This window comes from Callithrix jacchus, chromosome 10 (genome assembly GCF_049354715.1).
Source record: "Callithrix jacchus isolate 240 chromosome 10, calJac240_pri, whole genome shotgun sequence".
Lineage (NCBI taxonomy): Eukaryota > Metazoa > Chordata > Mammalia > Primates > Cebidae > Callithrix > Callithrix jacchus.
The window spans coordinates 5,893,871-5,911,488 of NC_133511.1; the positions used below are offsets into that span (position 1 = coordinate 5,893,871).

The window sequence follows — 17,618 nt, forward strand, 5'->3', positions numbered from 1 at the left end:
TTATCACATTTATTTATTCAACAAAAATTTATCGGAGGACTGCTAGGTAAACAAACAAAAATCCCTGTTCTCATGGAGTTACTTTGAACTTATTTTCAAATGTACTTATAAGGTTCTGCCAGCTTCACCTCCACTGTAAGTCACTGCTCTTTCAAATGGTGTCTACTTCTGCTCTGTTCTGAAAACAGTTTTGAAGATTTTATAGCTTACCATGTGTAAGAGTCACCATTTTTTTCATGATAAATAGGTCTTTAAATATAATATTTTACCCACTTTTTATGTTTGCCATTTAACTAAAAATTATTTATTTCCTTATGAAAATCATAAAAAAGGAGCAGGGCTACAGTGAAAAACTTAGAAAACTTAGAAAATAAGGCAACAATAACAAGAAACTAAATGACACAACTTCAGCACTTTGAAAATGATGAAGAAAAGAATATGCACAAATTCAGGAAGCCAAGCACTGCCTCTCAGTTAAGTGCCGAAGTGACGGCAGTGCACTACGGAGCGCAGTTATTAAGAAGCGCATCACTTGGCATTTTCTGTGTCGGCCATTTGATCACATGTGTTTCCATTCATGCATGTGGACCTTGGACATTGTTTAAAATTACGCTGCAAAGAAAGCCAAGCATGTTTTTGGTTTTATGTGGTGAACAAAATGGTTTTGCAGCATCACTGACTAAAGTAATAACTGTTATTTCAAGGCGTTTTTCAAAAGCGTGAGGATCTACGTTTGCTGGGAAGCAAAGCTACTTAAGGTCATTTGATTCAGTACAAACGAATCCGTAGGGAATATCTCACAGCAAACAAAAGAAAGGGTCTGTTCATATTGTAATACGATTGGTTGTGTTTCTCCCTTACCCCCAACTCTAAGCAGTTTTTAAAACTTTCCTTCTTCAGTGCTTTTAAAAACTGTTCTATCCCATCTCCTCTATGTTCAGGCTCTCAACATCTTTTGCCTATATAAAGGAATGACTCCCCCCACAAACCCTCTGCTGCAATCTATCCCCTCTTTGCTCTTCTCGAGATCTTCATTTTAAAGCATAGATCCCATCTTGTTTCTCTCTTCCTCGAGAACCTCTTATCCTACTTCCTGTCTTTTCCATACCAACATCTCAGCTTCTGAGTCTTTACAAGGTAATTTCCATTTTGATTTCTTGGCACCAACAGGTAGGGGTTCTTTATCCTCTGCCTGTACCTTTTATTTGGGATTTTATTCACCTGGAGATTTTTGTCTAGTTGTATTGTTTGCTTGGGGGAAGTGGTGGAAACTAATGGTGGAGTCTATATGCTAGGATGCAACACATGTTAATAAGTGGGTGAGTTTCTGTGTCTTTGGCAGAAAAGTGGGTTATTGTATCTGGGATAAGCATTGAAAGTTGGCAAAAAGAATAGACAGGACAGTGGAGATTGCCTAACAAACTTTCAAGGACAGCACAGAAGGTGGGTTTTATGTGGGAACTGGGTGAAGAAAGAGCAGACAGTTGACAAAGTAGTCGGGTAGCAAGCTGTGCCTAGTTATACAAATAGGTGTCAGGTTCACAGCAACACAAGGATTTATAGTAGAGGCTATATAAAAGGTGAGTTTTGACAATTCCTCTAAGCATAATTAAGTGAGCTTGGTTAGTAAGAGCAACATAAGATATTCCCTATTCATGGTTGAATTAGGAATTTAATCAGGTAGAAATATTTGAGCCATTAAATAGACAAGTTTAAAATCCCATGCTTCGATTTGTTGTTGTTGTTCCTATCAAGAAGTTTTGTGTAGTGAAGACATCACTGGATGTCGATTCAAAGAGGTTTGAGTTTGTGGAAGATTATATATTACAAAGATGGCTGCAGTATCTCCCATTCCCCTCAGTGTTCTCCTGCAAAGTGGCTTTGCCACTCCCCGATCAAGCGAAGGAATCTACTTCTCTTTCTTGAATCTTCTCAGATCCTGTGACTGTCTTCACCAAAACAAAAAGCAAACCAAACAAGCCCAGCAGCAGAAAAACTGACCGAGGTAACGCTATGCCAGTTCCGACATAGCCCTTAGCTGGCTTGGCAGTTTCCATGTTGCCCTCTTACAAAGCAGCAGCCACCGTATCAGAAGTGTGGTCCCCCGGACACTCCCAAGCTGTGAGAATCCCATGCATTGTAAATAGGTCCTAGAGGAAAAGATGTCACATGGTGACGAAAAGATGCCAGAAAGCACCGAGGCAGCCAATAGATAAGTGAAGAAACCACCTTGGAAGTTGAATCCTCACCATCCGCCCCTGATGCTTCGTAGAACATAAACGAACTACAAAGCCAAATCTTTTCGGAATTCCTGATCCACCAAACGGGGAGGGAGGGAGATACAGTGGTGGTCCCGAACCACTACTTTTTGGGGTGTTTTGTTGAAGAACAGTGGATAACCGATATAGGATTCTTGATTAATTTTTTTTTTTTTTTAGTAAGCCAGTAACTGAAGTTTTTCATCCACATCTATAAGATGTAGGTACTGATCCCGGTCGATCTACCTCATGTGCTTGCTGTGATTTTCAAAGATGATAACTAGATGAAAGTGTAGTGAAGGCAGGGTATTACCGTTGCAGCTTGAAACTCTCTATGTCCGTAAGACTGATTTGTATGTGTCTATTACATATGTTTTCATTATCTCGTGATGGCTCTTTCCAATGATAAGCATGGATATTTGAGATTAGGTCACTGTATTTAATTTGTAGACTGTGAGATAGGTTTTAATTTAAGTGGAATGTATTTTATTATACATAGAATTTATACTACTATGCTATTCTGATAATATTTTAAGCAATTACTAGCATTTTTCCTTCCAAAAATATTTTACGTTACAGTTGAATATAATTAGAAAGTATGCCTACATTTTTTAAATAATCAAAATGATTTTTCAATCATCTGAACAAATCACAAAGACTTACAGGAATTCTATGGCTCATTGTTTCTTGACTAAGGTAATTTGAAACAGGAAATAAAAATCAATTCTGCTCTAAATAATAGAAAAGCTAAGGAGAAATCAAAAAAAAAGCAGTAAAATAATACTGGCTGGCTGTTTTTATTTCTATAGAGCAAGCATATTTTAATTTATACTCAGCAGAGAGACTCTTAATTTGTGAAATTGGTCGATAATGTAGTTCAGTCACTCTCAAACTTGGAAGCATTCTGGTTAATGAAGAAAGGGCTCACTTCAATTATAATTCCGAGCAATAATAACCTTATAATGTTGAACAAAGGCTAAATGTGTATTTCTTCTAGTAATAAAATAGAAAATATTGACGAAATAAAATTTAAAAACGGTGCTACTTCCAGTTATTGTAGCTTGGAATTGAGTGTTCTGGTCAGTTTAATAATCTAGTTAATAAAATTTTCATAGAGAGATAATGGGATTTCAAGAAAACAGTTTAGGCTCTAGTCTGAGCTCATCTTCTTACTAGTTGTGTGCTCTTGGGCAAGATATACAACCACCTAAGCCTCAGTTTACAATATCTGCTGCCACATAAAATTGAGATTATCTACATGATCAGGGTTATGATGGTTAAGTAGGAAATAAATGTAAAGTAGCTATCATTATCCTTTATGTCACAGAGCTTTAATTGGAATTTGTTGTTGTGATACGTATCTTGGAGGCAGGACTGGCCCTGTTGCTGCCTGTATTGCTAACATCAGCCTCGACACTGCTATAAACACTGTTACCAGCCTTACTCCTGTTACTCTTTATGCACCTGCTAGGTCAGAGGCAGAACCTCTCCTCACCAGAGGCCCCTGAAAAGATATTTTAGGTTTTCTTATAATCCCTTTTTCTAGGTAAGCTTTCCTTGTGTTGCTTAGTGGAAACGGGAATCCTGCCTCCAGTCCATTTCTCTACCTGGCCACTGTCCGAGAGCCATGAGATGTCCTAGTCCTGGAACAGCTACTGCTGCTTCCTCTATGCCACTTGATATGGTTTGGATGTTTGTCCTCACTCGAATCTCATGTTGAATTGTAATCCCCAGTGTTGGCGAAGGGTCTGGTGAAAGGTGTTGGGATTATGGGGATGGATCCCGCATGAATGGCTTGGTGATAAGTGAGCTCTTGTTCTGAGTTCATAATGTAGCCGGTAGTTTAAAATTGTGTGGCACTCCCCCCACACTGTCTTTCTTGCTCCCATCCTTGCTATATGATGTGCTTGCTCCCCCTTTATCTTTTGCAATGATTGGAAGCCTCATGAGGCCTCCCAGAAACAGATGCTGCTATGCTTCCTATGAAGCCTACAGAACCATGAGCCAATTAAACTTCTTTTTATAATAAATTGCCCAGTCTCAGGTATTGATTTATATCAGTGCAAGAACAGCCTAACACAACTACCCAGTAGACATTCAGAACACTTCTTTGAGACTCATAATTCTAGTGTCTCTTAACAGCCCCCAAATCTGTAGATGCCTGTGATCAGGACGTCTAGTGACCTATCCCTCCTCATGCTAGACTTTCCAGTAGGTGCATTCTCTTTCCTAAAGCCTTTTGGGACATTACACCTAAAGGTTTGGATTGCTTGTAGATGATTTTCTATGTGAAATCCTTCTTTTCATACCTACTGGTCTCTATAAAGTCACCTACTGCATCAAGTCAGAGGTCAGATCTGTGGCTAGGCTTACCTTGAGAGTATCATATGGCTAATGCAAACTCAGCCTAGGTATACAATGCTTATTCTTTAATTTACGTTTCTTTCTTATTTTTAATTTTTATTTGAGACAGAGTCTTGCTCTGTCGGCCAGGTTGGAGTGCAGTGGCATGATCTCGGCTTACTGCAACCTCTGTCTCCCAGGCTCAAGCAATTCTCCTTCCTCTGCCTCCTGAGTAGCTGGGATTACAGGCATGTGTCACTAAACCAGGCTAATTTTTGTATTTGTAGTAGAGACAGGGTTTCACCATGTTGGCCAGCCTGGTCACGAACTCCTGACCTCAGGTAGTCCACCCGCCTCGGCCTCCCAAAGTGCTGGGATTACAGGTGTGACCTACCGTACCTGGCCTTGATTTACGTTTCTAACGTGGTAAAAGAAACCAGGACAAATTGAGAAAAGAAACAAGAGTGCCTTGAATTTTATTCCACTTAGGAAACAACATTTGGCAAGTAGGCCACATATATTTGCATCTTTAAAAAATTAAATCAATACAGTAATCAAACAAAAATCCATTAAGCTATGAAACAGCAGAGCCAGAAATCTACGTTCTTTTTAATGAATGCATTTAATCGTTAAGGGATAAAATGTTCAGAGGAAAAGCTGAATGTGTCCTTGGTTTTAAATAGATTTAACCTTGCAAATACTATTTGTATATTCAAGCTCTACTGCTAAAAAGAAATTATTCTCAAAAATGCAATTTACTTTACCAAAAGATAAAAGAATAAAACATTAAATACCGTTTTTGAAAATGCTGAAATATTAAATATTCACTAGACATCTGCCAGATGGACTGAACTTTATTAGGTGCTTTTGGAACATTGTAATTTCAGAGCAGTTCTTGTCTTCAGAAAGCTTAGAATGAAATAAGGAAAGAAGTAGATAAACATTAGATATAGTAAAAATATGTTGATTTAGTTAGTATTAAGTATAAAATTTGTTAGCTCATACAATAACTTCTATTTTAAAATTCTTACTTTATGCTGTTCTCTATACGTTTAAGTATGCATCCTAAGCTAAAAAGCCCTTGAATGTTTATGATGCTATTCTGGGCCCTCTAGTATCTAAAGGTCTCTCTCACTCCCATTTCTCAGAGGAAGAACCTGCTCACTAAGATGCCAAACAGCCCTCTGGCTCCCTGTACCAAATTCATATAAAAGAGGAAAGACTTGTTTGAATCGAAATAATTTCACATTGCAAAACTGATTTTTGAAACTTTCAAATATTCTTAAATACAGGACAAATGAAAGTGTGGGACAAAAAAAGGGAAATGCAGTAGTTGAAATAAGTTTTGAACTGAATTTTGAAAACAAACTTTTTGTTATAGGCATTTTCCTGATTAAGTACCTACTTTAAGCCATTATGTACCAATATATTAGCAGAAATTAGTTTATGTCAGAAAAATAAGATAAGGAGAAAAGGCTAGCTGGGCATGATGGCACATGCCTGTAGTCCCAGCTACTTGGGAGGCTGAGGCAGGAGAATTGCTTGAACCCAGGAGGCAGCGGTTGCAGTGGACCAAGATTGCATTACTGCACTGCAAGGTTGACAGAGTGAGATTCCATCTCAAAAAGAAAAAAAAAAAAAAAAAAGAGAGCGATTTCATGACAAAGACACCAAAGGCAATTGCAACAGAAGCAAAAATCGACAAGTGGGACCTAATTAAAGAGGTTCCGCACGGCGAAGTAGTGAACAGACAACCTTCAGACTGTGGGAACATTTTTGCTGACTTTCCATCTGACAGAGGTTTAATATCCAGCATCTATCAGGAACTTAAACAAATTGACAAGGACAAAAGTGGTCAAAGGGCATGAACAGGCACTTCTCAAAAGAAGAGCTATATGCAACCACCAATCACGTGAAAAAAAAGTCAAAAAAGAACAGATGCTGACCAGGCTGTGGAGAAATAGGAACACTGATACACTGTTGGTGGGAGTGTAAATTAGTTCAACCATTGTGGAAGACAGTGTGGTGATTTCTCAAAGACCTAATGACAGAACTATCATTCGACTCAGCAATTCCATTACTTGGGTATATACCCAAAGGAATATAAGTTGTTCCGTTATAAAGACACATGCATGTGTATGTTCATTTCAGCGCTATTCACAATAGCAAAGACGTGGAATCAACCTGAATGCTCATCAATGACAGACTGGGCAAAGGAAATGTGGTGCAAATACACCATGGAATACTATAAAACAATAAGAAAGCATGAGATCATGTCCTTTGAAGGGACGTGGATGGAGCCAGAGGCTATTATTCTTAGCAAACTGAAGTAGAAACAGAAAACCAATACAACATGTTCTCACTTGTAAGTGAGAGCTAAATGACGAGAACACATGGACACATAGTGGGGAACAACACACACTGGGGCCTATCGGAGGGTGGAAAGTAGGAGGAGAGAGAGGATCGGAAAAAATAACTAATGGGTGCTAGACTTAATACCTGCGTAATAAAATAATCTGTGTAACACACCCCCATGACATACGTTTACTTATGTAACAAATCAGCATGTCTTGCCTATGTACCCCTGAACTTAAAAGTTTTAGAAAAGAAATATGTGGCCAGGTGTGGTGACTCATGCCTGCAATCCCAGCGCTTTGGGAGGCCAAGGTGGGTGGATCACAAGGTCAGGAGTTCAAGACCAGCCTGGCCAAGATGGTGAAACCCCATCTCTATTTAAAAAAAAAAAAAATACAAAAATTAGCTGGGCATGGTGGCAGGCACTTATAATCCCAGCTACTTGGGAGGCTGAGGCAGAGAATTGCTTGAACCCATTAGGCGGAGGTTGCAGTGAGCAGAGATCATGCCATTGCCCTTCAGCTGGGCAACAGAGTGAGACTCCATCTCAAAAAATACATATATATGCCAAGAGAAAAAACAGTGTTATGTGAGTCTAACAATTCCATAAGAAATGTATAAAACCCATGAAGTTCAAATTTTTAAAATGGCAACCAGCGAATTATATCTGTTTCTTCACCTTTTACAATATGTCTTTACTTTTTGCTGTGGAGTCTATTGAAATCTGTGCTGTTTTGTGAGTTGCTTGGACCAACAGAATGCATTAGTTGTGGTATCTGGGACTTTCAGGGCCAGGCCTTGAGACCCCGTAGCTGTGTTTCCAGTTAGAGGGAAGCCAACCACCGTGGAAAGAAGTCTAGGCTATCCTGCTGAGGAGACGCACTCTACAACAGTGCGTTCCAGTAGATTCCTGCTGTAATGGAAGTACTCGTCCAATGTGGTAGCCACTAGCCACATGTGGTTATTGAGCACTTCTAACATAACTTGTAACTGAGAAACTAAATTTTATACTTTATTTACTTTTGATTAATATAATTTTCTATGTAAAAGGTACACATGGCTAGTACTTACCAGATTGGTAAGTGCACTCATAAGGAAAGAGGTCACATGAGGCAAGAGGCCACATGAAGAGCGAATGCATCCCAAATGACTGCCAGCAACAAGGCACCAGATGTGAGAGGCCCCCAACCCTAGTTAAATCTCCCAGCTGACACCAATGGAGGAAAGAAATGCTATCCCTGCTGAGCCCTGCCCAAATCCCTGACCTTGAGAATCACGAGCAATAAGATTGTTTCCAGGCATTGGATTTGAGGTAGTTTGTAATTCGGCAATAGGTGACTGATACAGACATGGTGACTGCAACAACATCCTGCCATCCTAGTGAGGACCCGCCTGGTGTAGCCAACTGCTCTTTTCCAGGTGACATCTTACGTGTCCATTCAAACTGTGATGCTGTTACTCTATAGAAGTGTTGACTGCACATCGTCCCTAGCTTAAGAAATTGAGATGCTTGAAATAAAAGGTGCAAGAAATCAAACCCACGTTCACTTATTAAGCGTGAGGATCTTCATATGTAGATTTCAAAGAGAGGTCATTATCTTGGGAATGGAACTTTATCACAACAAAGTCTGGGCTCCAGCCACTGGGTTTGAGTGTTTCTTCTTTGTTCTCAGCAGAACCTGCAAGTCTGGATCCCTCCTGCTCTCTCCATGAGATAGCCTCCCACCTCTTTCTTCTCAAAGACACAGATTGTCACAACTGAGCATACGTAAATGTAGCCTACTTAAGGCCAGATATGTTAGCTGAGCAGACCAGGGCTGAGGAGTGAGAGTCTACTGCATCTATTGATAAGACTCCTCTTGCAGAATCACTAATTTCTCTCCTTCAGCCTCCCCTTTTTTACTGAATTCCTGACTCTGAACTGTATAAATTCCTTCAATATTCCTGGTCACATGACATTTTCACTACTTGACTACATGCCTCTGCTTTCTTTTACTCTCTTGGTGCTACATTAATTACATTTTCAGGATTAAGGAGAAATATTAAAGTGCTAATGAGAGGGATCCTTGTATACAGTGGACTTTTTCATGATTAACTGTTCTTGTTTATATATACATATGTATGTATATTAATAAGCTGACTTATGCACACTTTCAAGTCTGATATTACTTTGGTGAGGATATATGATGGTGAAACAAATGAGAAACGGTATTCTCATTCAGTTTATCAGGTGAAAAAATACTAAAGTAATACACTGCATGATATATGACAGTTTGCCAACATAAAACATACAGGACTGAGTGCCTGTACCAGGGGAGGAGATTACTGAGAAAAAGATCTTTTGGATTTTGCTCATTCGAAAATGTATACATTCTTCTGCATTGCACTTTGTGAAAATAAGTTATTTAACAGATTAAAAATTCCTTATAGGCTGCTAAGATCTCTCACCCATTTAATGACCACTCTAGGCTCTGCAAACTGATTGTCTGACTCCTCTCCTCATGAGTGAGCAGGAGAGCTGAGCTGCTGTGGCTGTCATCAATCACAGAAGCCCCTGTTGATCTTGAGACCTGTGAGTCGAGGAGCAAAGGGGAATGTTCCTCTGGGCAGAGCAGATGTGGAAGCTAAGGAGCTTTTCAAGGCTTAAGGTCCTGGGAGATCATGGAAAACAAAAATGAGGCCAAACTGAAAGTGTTAGCAATAGAAGCCAGTCAAAATCCGCAGATTCACAGAAACGGCAGGATGCTCCGTGAGTCAAAAATAGGGAGCACACTGGTTTTCTTGCCATAATAACGCCAAGCTTACTATAGTGACAACACACATTAGGAGCTCAGGAAATGGTTGTTGAATGAATTAATTAATAAATGTGAAACTCATGATTGAGTCTAAGAGGGAACGTTTCGAACCAAGTCAAAACTTTGCCTAATGTACAAAACGTTGTAAATTTAAAACGTTCTACATTAGGCAACGTTTTACTTTGTCACAACAATTTCTTTACCAAGGCAGACTTGGGTGCTTTTCAAATTTAAAGTTTCATCCCTAATTGAAGAATGAAAGACTGATAGCATTTGCGACAGGGGACGATGACTTCTGTTGAAATCAAGGAAAAAGAGACGAAGGCGACAAAATATTTATTGAACATTTTCCATTTGCTACGCATGTCACATGGATTGTTTTATTTAATTCTCCATAAGATAGCCTCCCACCTTTTCTTCTCCAAGACACGTAGCCTACTGAAGACCAGAGATGTCACATGCATTCCTCTATTTTACTCCCATGACACCCTTTGGTGGGTGCTTCAGTTCTCTCATTCAGTTTTATTGATAAGGAAACTAGGGCACAGGATCTCTAGGTAATCAAACTTACACAAGTAATCAAGCTTGTAAAACAATCTCTATGATGGAACTGAGATTCAAATCCAGGTTTGTCTGGTCCAGAGCTAATTTCTCAACCTTTAGCCCAGTGTGTTGCCCACCTTGCCCACCAAAAAGAATTATTTGCAATGCTTGTTGAAAATATGGATTCCCAGAACCCAAATCTAGAACTTACTAAATCAAAATCTCCAAGAGTGAGGTCCTGCATTTGGTACTTTCAGCAGGCACCCCTTCCCCCAAATGATGGATTCATTGACTTAAAATTTTTGTAGAGATGGGGTCTCACTGTGATGCCCAGGCTAATCTCAAATTCTTGGGCTCAAGCTATCCCCACCACCTCAGCCTCCCAAAGTGCTGAGACATCAGGAGTGAGCCACCCACTGCACCTGGCCATTATTATTATTGTTTTAATCTGGAGACCTGGTCTGACTCTGTTACCTAGGTTGCAGTGCAGTGGCACAATCAGAGCACTCTATAACCTTGAACTCCTGGGATCAAGTGATCTTCCTGCCTCAGCCTCCTGAGTAGCTAGTACTACAGGTGTGAATCACGATGCCCAGCTAATTCTTTTTAACATTTTGTTCCTGTAGAAATGGAGTCTTGCTATGTTGCCCAGGCTAGTCTCAAATGCCTGGCCTCAAGCATTTATCCCACATTGCCTCCCAAAGGATTGGGATTGCAGGCTTGAGCCACCATGCCTTTCCTAGTGATTTATTTTTGAAGCAAGTCTTAGGAACACTGCCTAACACTATGCATGCGTAATAGACATTCACGAAAGTGTTCGTTGGAGTTTCAATATTTCTTTATGAATGAAAGAAATGTAGATGCCTTATTTTAAACTATTGAATAGTTTTTTTTTGTGAAAATTCTTAGAAACAAGCGTGCATATGAATTTGTTCTTGTAAAAGAAATTAAATGGAAGAATACTGTGGAAACATTTTACTCCTTCAAGAATACTGAATTCAAAAGGTGAATACTGTTTGTAAAAGAAACACAAAATTTACTGATTTGTTGAAAGGTTGTTTTAAAAGGAGCTATAAATCGTTTGAATTCCAATTAATGTTTCATAACATAAAAGGGTGGTTAATCTCTAAAAGGAAAAATGTTAAGGCTAATTGGATTTTTAAATCTGAAAAGCCCAGAGGGAAAGGCTTTCCTTGATTAAAAAGTTTAAACTCATTTTACAGCACACAGTTTGGTCAGGGTTAGGAAAGGGTAATTAACTTCCCATGGAAGATTCACTAATTACCACCAGAACAAAATGAGGTTAAACAAGCCCTAAACTTAGAAGAAATGCAAAAACATTTATTATCAGGTGTAGCAAAATCGAACACTTTAAATACTAGGATAATGTATTTAATATTTATGCCTAAATTGTATTTTAAGATAGCTCCCACAAATTTCTTAAGTTTTATATGAATATTATTAACTTGGCTATCTTAGATTTAGGCTCATTAAGCTTTATAAAAGTCTTTAAAATTGTACAATTTAATAAGCACAAAGCAACTGGATGCATGGGTTTTATAAAAAGTGCTAATAAAATCTTCGGTTTTAAATAATGTTCATTATAGAGACTGGTCTAGTGCCACATTGCCTGAAAATTCAATATTCTGTATTTATTTCAAAAACCTCAAAACAATTTGTAAACATTTTGAAACTTTTAAGATCCATAATGAAAGGAATATTACATTTTCAGAGTTATTTTCACTGGAAAATATAACATAGAAATCAATTAAAATCTGTATACTAGCTAGTTACAAATAGTTTTCAATGAAACATATTTTGTTACTTAAATTCTAAATGGGTAAGAGCCTGTAGCCCAATATTATGTAACTCTTATTGATTGGAAAGGGGACAAACTGTTATTTTAAATGCTTTTTGCAATTTATTTTCTGTAAGAATGGAGATTGAGATTTGTCATTGAGGGGCTTCTGTCCTTTTTTCTACCAAGTGGGAGGAAAGGGACTAATTCAGACAGGTTCAGAATTTCAGGAAAGTACTTGAAATGCTAATGCATCAGACTGCAATGATGAACCATTCTGCTTAATGACTTAAAAGGAAAGCTTCAATCAGGGCCTGTGAGTATTAAAATGTTAACTGAGAGGAGGCCTTGATTTTGAGAGGGGAGACCCCCTTGCCTCCTTCTATTTCACCTCCTCCCTCCCCTGCCTTCCAGGTGGGGAGGAGGGTGAAGAAGGAAAAAATAAAATAAAATACCAAAGAGCTGGGAAAAGAACTCCCCTTTTAGTTCCCAGCGTCTCTGCTGTCTGTTAACCTTGAAAGCACTGCAAATGAATGTTATCCCTGCTGGCTGGAGCCCAGCACTAGCTCAGGGCCCCATGTCTCCCCAGACCAGGCTCCCTCCTGGAAACAGCTCTGCCAGCAAAGCTCGCTGGCTTTGTCTTGTCTCTGTAAGCCCCCTCTCCTGCTGGTCCCTGCTCACGCCGCATATGAATTAGCAAACCAATGAAGCCAAAAGGTTGTAAGGTCAGACGTCCAGCAAATGGACAATAGCATAGTTCTGCCTCAGTTTCCCCTTTGGTGTTGTAAGCCTATAAAAGGGGAGAGAAGCTGCAGCTCGGGGAGCTTGGTGAATGAGGATGTAGGCTCCTTGCAGCTCCCAGCCAGATAAAAAGCCATTTCCTTCCTGAGTTCAGTGTTGGAGAGGTTTGTTTCTCACTGCTCCTGCTTCATTTTGAGGAGGACATCTCCGGCAACCTGGCAGGCCAATTCCCTATGATTTTCTTAAGTTGTAAAATAAACTCCAATAAAGGCTTCTGCCTGGGGGATTTAAAAGAAGGAATGGGTCTGTGTTTGAAAGCAAAGTGACCTGCAGAAAGTTAGAGGCACATAGAAGGTTAGAGGTAGTAAGGAGAGAAGTTTGGAACAAGGACTGACTAATAAGCACCAGAGCTCTTTGGAAACGTGGAGAAGGCAAGTGGCCTTATGCAGTCATGTGAGATGGGGACAGAGTTCGCTTTTCAAGGGTTGGGTTCCCAAGGAGGAAATGAGTTGCAACCTGGGCCGTAGTCTGCAAGAAGGACTTGAGAGACAATATGACTTAGAAATCACAGCTCATCACAGAGGAAAACCAGACACATGATAGAAAATGGCCCTGTCCAGAAATCAGAATAAATTTCAGGAACTGGAATTAAGAGAGCATCTGTCCAATGCAAACACATTAAAAGCCCTTTTGAGGGACTACTTAGTCTCTCAGACTTGGACTCCTTCACTGGCCCCCCCCGATGAACATCTGAGTATATGAAGTAGATAGGTTCATACCCTGGCCGCTGACTGGTGTGCCTGGTGTCCAGTGAGGCAGGATTGGGAAGTTCCTGCCCCTGCAGACTTGGCTTCTGCTGCAGTCATCTGTGGCCCATGGACATTTATTTGGTCTGTTCTTAGCTCAGTCTGGACCTGGAGATCTCTCTCCACCTGTGACTTAGCTGAAGACTGGTTCATTTCAGTCCTAGTTTTCCACCTTGAATCTGTGTTGCTGGACATATCCCAACTACAGAAGCCCGTGTTGATAATCCTCCACCTTCACCACCATACTCTTAGTACTCCTGAGACCATTAAAGCCACTCAGAAACCCAGAACTCCTGGGAAAGGAGAGGCAAGAAAATGAGAATCCTGGCATTCGCCTTTCTCCACCTCTTTTATTTGTAATAACAATAAATACAGACAATATATATTTTTTCTGAGATACATTTTTAATTAATCATTTTATAGAATTGAAATGTTTTACTACATGTTAATATGGTTAACGTGGACCTCAAAAATGCTAATTTTAGTTCTCATAGCATATGCAAAACCCCACATTCCACTAACAGAGAAATGAAGTAAGTTGTGTGTGCCATATAAATAGCTTTGGGCACTATTCCCCTGCCTGAATGGGAAAAAGGTCATTGACGCTATTATGCTCTTGTAGGATAAATAGGAAATTTGTAGTCATTGTTTTATCCATTACTGCCTTTGAAAAGAAACACAGAATTAAATGTGAGAATTATGTGAAAACAAATACTCCCCAAGCATTAAAAAATTAAGTGAATAAATGACTTTGAATCTATAATTTCACTTTCAAGATCCAACTATATAGTCAACTATAATATATACATGCTCTCCAAAGGTGGGCTGTGCACTTGTATAATGCAATTTCACTCTAAAAAAGTGCTTTGGATTAACTTTTCCATTTATTATACCACAAAAACTAAAGTTGCATAAACTATCTAAACCAATTTTTTCAGAGACTGAATATAAGCAAGATTAATATTACAAAAAGAATTAACACATACATTAATAAGTTAAAGTACAATGTGGTAACATTCTAAAATGTAAAATCCTAAAATAAATCAAAATACTTTCCTTTGCATGTGAAAATAAGTAAAAAAATATACAGATATACCAAATTGATTTAGAAACAACTAAAATATATCTTGCTTCACGTGTTGGCTCAGTATCATATCAGTTTATTGGAAGCTTTATTATATTACAGGCACTCTGCCAACTGCTGGGCCCAGAAATGCTGAAGATATGTCCCTATCCCTAAAAGTTTCCAGTTAAATGAGGCAGACAGACATATAAAGAAATATTTATGCTACAGTATGATACTCATTAGCAGAAGACTATACTCTGAGTTATTTCGGCAATCTTGTTACCCTTGAGACCAACAGCATAATGTTGAGCTAGTTTGGCCTTTATTATTGGGAATGCCAAAGTTAGTGAAATGAACAAAACTATCTGACTCATAGACTTATTTAATTATGGCATTGTTTTATGAAAATACCGTGTTTTATCCAAATGAACTAACTGCACAAATGAATCTCCAAATTTAGATTGATATTATCATGAGGCTGGTCAGTATTGATTTGTGAGCAAACTGTCCTCTCCTTCACCACCAAGGATGTGTTTGGTTTCTATTCTTTGCATACTTTCTGGAGTTTTCTTTAGCGTTTTTAAAAGTCTTCAAACCATACCTAAAGACAAATTGTTTGGCTTACTAAAATTTGGCTTCATAATTCCTCTCCCAGAAAATATGGTTGTGATTATGTTGATGGGCATGAGTAGGAGAAGGGAGACACAGCAAGGCTGTAGTCCAAATGGGATATATAAGACTTAAAGAGTCTTATATATGTCTGAATTATCCAGCACACTGAGAATAGACAGGGAGCCAAGGTCCATACATGAAACAGATTCTGTGACACTGGTCAGGCTCAATCCACCATAAAAGCAATAGAACTAGGTAGGACACATTATCCTGAGATAACTGGACAAGGAGATACATAACACCAGCCATTGTGGGAGATGTTAAAGTGCCAAGCATTTGAACAAAAATAAAAATGAAGCCTTGATTTTGGAGGAATGGAAGACATGGTACTGGTTCAAACACTTAAATGACTGGCATGTGAAGAGAGCAACCCAAGACCAAGGGCTGGAAGTTAGTTATTACACAAGGCAGAGCTGTTTTCAGTGTTAGGAAGAATTTTCTGTTAGAACTGTTCAAACATGGAGATAGTGATTCTTAACCACAGAAAACACCAATTTAGACACTGAAGAAAAGTTGCATGTCAGGATGTTGTAGAGTAAATTTCTAAATCAGGTTGGCAAGCTGCATTAGCTTCCAAGGTTATTTTCAAATTTGAAAGAGTTTATGATTTAGAAGAGCTTTCTTTTGGTAAATATAATAGTATTTTCCTGTGATTGAATTCCCATTTTGATATTAAATTTGATCAAGCAACAGTCATCAAGTATATTTTATAAACACATCTAGATGTTTAAGACATATTCTTTCAAATAATATATTTAACTATAATCACTATATTTGCCATATAAATACTATGCAGAAAAATAATAATTCAGAAGAAGATTGTAGGTACTGATCTTTCAGTTTTTACTCATTAGCAAATGAACATGCATCTATGGCAAATCAAAGGAAAAATCCCAACTAGCAGCTCACCATAAATGTCAGCACCATTTACAAACTTTCTAATTAAAAAAAAATTCTCTTGAATAAGATAGTTCCAAAAATGGTGTAGTTTTAAGCCTCAGCTCCTATGGAAAAAAGTTGAGTATCAAGAACCACTGAAATCAAGTTATTCACAATGCCTAAAATGCTAAATATGTTGGAGGAGAAATATATATATCAGAAATGATGGTGAGTGAGATGTGTAAATAGAATGCAGAAATCTTTGGTCATGCCAATTCATATGGGAAATTATTGACCTAATGATCCTCCATATGCCACAGTTTTTGGTAAGTGGTCTCATTCTAAAGTATGAATTTATAAAGTGGACAGAAATATGATTTCTTTAATTTTCAGCCTTTGTGTTTAGATTGCCATTTAGAGCTAACCCGTCAGATAACATTTTTGAGATTTCTACTTTCAGTTCTCAGTAAGAGTTTCCACAACACTAGATCCAATTAAACTCGTAAAGTAACATTATATATTCAGCTACTTAATCATGACATTATAATATTTATTGCATTCAAATCTCAAAATGTAAACAGATGTATCCCTCTGTGCTTAATTCTGATTTTCAGATGGTATACCTTGAGCTAATCAGCACACTGAACTTCTCAATTGCTCCTCTTGGTTTCTGAGAAATATGGAATCATATTGTAGCCTGTGGTCACTACTGAATGCTAATCTAGCTTTGAAGGGTGGCACATAATGCATATTGCTGTGATAACGACCTCCTTCACTCCCCAAACCAGAGCCAATTATGGGAATGTAGTTAACTTTGTTTGATTATGCAAATATTCCCCACACTACTTAGTCCCAAAGGGTGTAGATGAACAAAAGGTACTCTACATTTTAGGAATGTCCATTAACTTTGAATTGATCTCATGTGTTAAATACACTCTTTTTTGTATTTAATAATGCCATATATCTACTTTCAATTTTAGAAGACAATATTAAAATATTTTTGCATGCATAATGCAAATGTAGTGGAGCAAGACAAACGATAACGGATTTAGAAATGTTAAATAGAATTTTTCCACAGGAATGATAGCAGTCTGAATAATGAGCATAATTATTTTGTCTCTTACACTGTAGCATTGGCTGAAGGATATAATGAAAGGAAAATAGTTTTAAAAATACTAAGGGAAGAGCCCATTAAAGGATGTTATCTTCTCTTACCTAAACTTACAGACAGAAAAAATTGCTCCCTCTGGAGGTACTGAGCATAGACTTGAGGGATCAATGAGATTTGCATGTCAGAAAGAAGGGTGAGGCCAGAATAATATATCTAGTTCTTAGTGAAGCCACGGTCATTAACAAGACCAG

General features: G+C 38.3%; 1 protein-coding gene across 3 annotated transcripts in view; it reads left to right on the forward strand.

Moving 5' to 3' along the window:
• AASDHPPT (aminoadipate-semialdehyde dehydrogenase-phosphopantetheinyl transferase) overlaps window positions 1-17,618 on the forward strand; it is a 78,504-nt gene that overhangs the window by 12,204 nt on the left and 48,682 nt on the right. The window lies entirely within an intron of this gene.